Source organism: Triticum dicoccoides, chromosome 2B (assembly GCF_002162155.2).
Source record: "Triticum dicoccoides isolate Atlit2015 ecotype Zavitan chromosome 2B, WEW_v2.0, whole genome shotgun sequence".
NCBI lineage: Eukaryota > Viridiplantae > Streptophyta > Magnoliopsida > Poales > Poaceae > Triticum > Triticum dicoccoides.
The window spans coordinates 28,348,065-28,352,644 of NC_041383.1; the positions used below are offsets into that span (position 1 = coordinate 28,348,065).

At 41.7% G+C, this 4,580-nt stretch overlaps 1 pseudogene; it reads left to right on the forward strand.

The window, feature by feature from the left end:
• Positions 1–221: 221 nt before the first annotated feature.
• On the forward strand, positions 222–3,391 carry LOC119361931 (annotated as a pseudogene).
• The last annotated feature ends 1,189 nt before the right edge of the window (positions 3,392–4,580 follow it).

Sequence of the window (4,580 nt, forward strand, 5' to 3'; positions counted from 1 at the left end):
GGGGGTGCACACAAGCAGATGATCAGAATCCTTTAACATCGCTTCATCAATATAGAACACCCAATTTTTATTAAGTTATCTCACTAGCTAGGAATTTGGCCATTTGACAAAATGTTTGTTTTCTTTATGTAGATTTGATGTGTAAGGATGGTACTGTTATTCAACATTGAATGCTGATTTTTGGAACTATTTTTGCAGAAATACTGAGGTGAAACTGTAAAATGGCAGATGCTGCTCTCCTTCTGGTCACAAAAAAAATTGGAAAAGCGGTGGCAGCGGAAACACTTAGCTATGCTAGACCATTGCTTGAAAAGAAAGCTAGATCTATTAAAGCAGTGCCAGATAAGATGATACTCATAAAGAATGATCTTGAGCTTATCCGAGCATATCTCAAGGAAGTTGACAGGAAAGGCTGCACGGATCTAGTCACTGAAACATGGATAGGGCAAGCCCGAAAATTGGCTTATGATATGGAAGACATTGTGGATCAGTTTACTTATGTGGTTGGTAAACACCATCTAGATGGAGCATGGTGGAGTTTTTTCACTAAATGTCAGGACCCATTTACACTTGATGAAATCACTGCTGCAGTTAGGAGAATAAATAGGGAACTGAAACGGCTTAAAGAATGCAGAGACTGGACTCAACCAGTTGCTGGAGGGAGTGATGTTCCTGCAAAAGATTATGCCACCCAACAACAAATGTATCTTCCTGGACATGGTTACTCAATTTCTGATGAAGAACTTATAGGACTTGATAGAAATAGAGAAATCTTGGTGAGGTTATTGAATTTGAATAAATGTTGTCATCTGCAGATCATTGCTGTGTGTGGTATGGGTGGAATTGGGAAAAGCACTCTTGTCAACAATGTGTTCAGAAAGGAAGCATCCAAATTTGAATGCCATGCATGGGTTTCTGTCTCAGTCATACAATATATATGATATTTGGAGAAGCATGCTAAAAGAAATATATTCTAAAGAGAAGAAATAATTTGATGCTGAAAAGATGACCGGTGCAGAGTTGCAAATGGAATTGAAGAAAATCCTAGAGACAAAGAGATACTTGATAATATTGGATGATGTCTGGACAGCTGAAGTTTTTAGAGAACTTAAAGAGGTTCTTGTTGACACAGGGATGGGAAGCAGAGTAGTAATCAGAATTGAGGAAGTAGCTTCAGTAGCTGATGATAGCTACAAGATCAAAGTTGAGCCTCTTGAGGAGGAGGAGGCATGGCGTTTGTTTCGCCGGAAGGCATTTCCAAGAACTGAAAATCACATTTGCCCATTAGTGTTAGAAGAGTGTGGTAAATCAATAGCGGAGAAGTGTGATGGTTTACCATTAGCTCTTGTGGCCATAGGGATCACATTGTCTCATAAGGCGCAAGATGTTGCAGAGTGGAGGCGATTTTATAATCAGCTTATCTGGGAGCTACACAACAATGGCGACCTGAATCGTGTGGTGAAAATTCTGAATCTAAGCTACAAATACTTGCCAGACCATCTGAAGAGTTGTTTCTTGTATTGTGCCATGTTCCCAGAAGACCACATGATTCATAGAAAAAGATTGATTAGATTGTGGGTCGCCGAAGGATTTATTGAACAAATTGGAGCATGCAGTTTAGAAGATGTTGCTGAAGGGTTTCCTGACAGAGCTCGTTCGACGAAGCATGCTTCATGTGGTAGAGAGGAACAGTTTTAACAGGATCAAGTGTGTTCGAATGCACGATCTTGTGCGTGAATTAGCCATTTTCCAATCCAAGAGAGAGAGTTTCGGTACGACTTATGATGATAGTCATGGGGTGATGCAGGTGGAGTCGGATTCTCGTCGCATGTCAGTGCTCCAATGCAAAAATGTCATTCAACCAAGCACAGGTCAATGCAGGCTTCGTACCTTCATAGCATTCAGCTGTAACAAGGCATCGGCTTCATTGTTTCCATCAGAATCTAAGTACCTTGCGGTGTTGGAGCTAGCAGGATTACCTATTGAGACAATTCCAAATTCAGTTGGGGACTTATTCAACCTTAGGTATTTGGGCCTTGACAAAACCAATGTGAAGGTACTCCCAAATTCTGTTGTGAAGCTTCACAACTTAGAAACATTGAGTCTTCAAGATACAGACTGTCTGCATCTCCCTCGAGGGTCTGAAAAACTAAAGGGATTGCGGCACATTTTTATGTATAAAGTGCTGGATAAAGCATTCTCGGTTATCAAATGTGTTGAGCCTATGGAACCGTTTGAGGGATTGTGGAGTTTGAAGAATTTGAAATCCCTGAGGTCCGTTCGAGGTAGTGAAGTTTTTGTTGCAAAACTAGCAAATTTATCTCAGCTGAGGACCCTTAGCATTATAGGGGTAAGGAACATCCACTGTGCACAACTGTGTGACTCTCTGTCAAAGATGCACCAGCTCTCACTATTAGAAATAGTAGCAACCAATGAAGATGAGGTGCTCCAGCTTGAAACTTTGACACTGCCAAACCCTCTTAAAAAGCTCATTTTGGCTGGGCGATTTTCGGAAGGAACTTTGGAATCTCTATTTTTCTCAAACCATGGAGATGCACTTCACACAATATCCCTATACTGGTCCGAGCTCGTGGAGAACCCACTTCCACGCCTCTCTGAATTTTTGAGTTTGACCAAAATATTTTTTAGAAGGGCGTATACTGGACAAGAGCTAAACTTCCATCCAGGGTGGTTCCCGAATGTGAAGGTTATTTTCTTGACGGATTTGCCAAACGTCAACAAAATACACGTACATGAGGGAACTTTGGTCCTCCTTGAAGAACTTGTGATCAGAAACCTGACCGAACTGCAGGACATCCCTACAGGCGTGGAATATCTGAAATCCCTCAAAGAGGCGTTGTTTCTTAACATGCATCCCAATTTCAAAAGGAGTTTGCCAACGACAAAATTAAAGCATGTACAGAGAGCCCTCTACACTATACGGTAAATGAAACACCCTCAGCTAGCCAATATAACATATACATTCGCACTTCTCTTGTCATGCGATGCGTGCTCAATCACCAGCACCAAACTCTAGCTTTTGGAGATGATGAAATTTCGTTCTGTTGCAGATCCGAAGTGGCATGAGCCTTTCTTGGGTGGCTGGGTTTTGCAGTCACTATCGTTACATCTCTGATGTGCAATGAATAGTTATGGGACAAGTGTCATTCGTCTTCCTATTATCACTTCTGCTTATTCAAACAAGAACAACTGGTTTGTAATAAGGCAAGGGAATTATTTATATTCTTGCCATCCATATTGAGTTTACACTTTAGAGTACTTAGTGGTGCTAATCTACTGCTTGAGATAATTATTATGTATTTTTACATAGTGATTCATGTAATAATGTTAAAAACATCAGCTACTTGCTCTACACATGTTCAATAGAAAACAATCCTTATTTGCCACTGAATGGAATGCCATGCCCCAGTGCAAAAGCATCAGAACATTTTCCTCATCGTTCGGGGCTGCTGGTGCTGAGTTTCAGAACTTCACGGTTCAGTGTCTTTTAGCTCTTGTCCGGGGAAGGGAAATAAATGCTTGATGACATGTAACTTATGCAGTCTATTACATTCATGTTGTCTATTTATCCGCTGCACTACTGTTGCATATTGGTGCGCTCAGGGGCGAAGCCAGCCAAAATAATCATTGGGGTCATCTTCATAGACTATAAGGGTTCAACACAAATTTCTCTTCAATAAGCAGGAAATTTAGTACTAGTGTTGCCTAATTTCATTGGGGTCAATTGACCCCAATGCTATAGTGCTAGCTCCGCCCCTGGGTGCGCTGTGTATCGAAGTGGCACATCCTTCTAACCAGAGTAGTTCGAATCCTGCCACAAGCAGGTAGGCTCTATCATATTGAAACTCGACGGTGCTCCTCTGAAACTTAGTTTACCTTGGGAACTCTTGTTGGTTCACGTGAGTACACTTGATGACGAACCGGTTAATGTCAGTGTTTGTGTGTTTGCTGAAGGTTCTGGGCCTGATGATTGTGCTATTCAAAAGCTAATGTGTGTGTGTGTGTGTGTGTGTGTGCGCGCGCGTTTTACTACGCTTTTGTCCTTCATTTTCTCCTTGTCTGAATCTGTACCAAAACTTTTAATTTGTATCATAGAACATCTATGCTGATTCAGATTTACTGCATACTGTGGGAAACATCGTACGCAGGCTCAGAGTGACCGCTACATCGTACTCGGGAGCCCACGACTTCATCAGCTGCACGTTGGCACGTTGGCAGGCGCGCCAGATGTTGCATTCAACACATACAACCTTCAAGGAAACTATTGGCTTTTCAAAACAAGAATTAAAATCTGAAGGTATCAATTGGAAGGATCAGACTTCAAGCGAGCATAAACAGCAGCAGTTGATCAGAGTATTATTGTGGCGAGCAGGCGTCAGCCATGACTTGTTCTGATGGTTTGCAGAAGCAAATGCCGTAGAGCTCTCTTCACTGTTCGTCACACTTGAAAACTGGGGCACACGAACAAATCAGCAATAATAAGCCATACAAAAGCAGGAACCGTGTAGTTTATGCATCTCCCCGTTTAGTTTAAGCTTGACTTGAGGTTCACTTGTTCT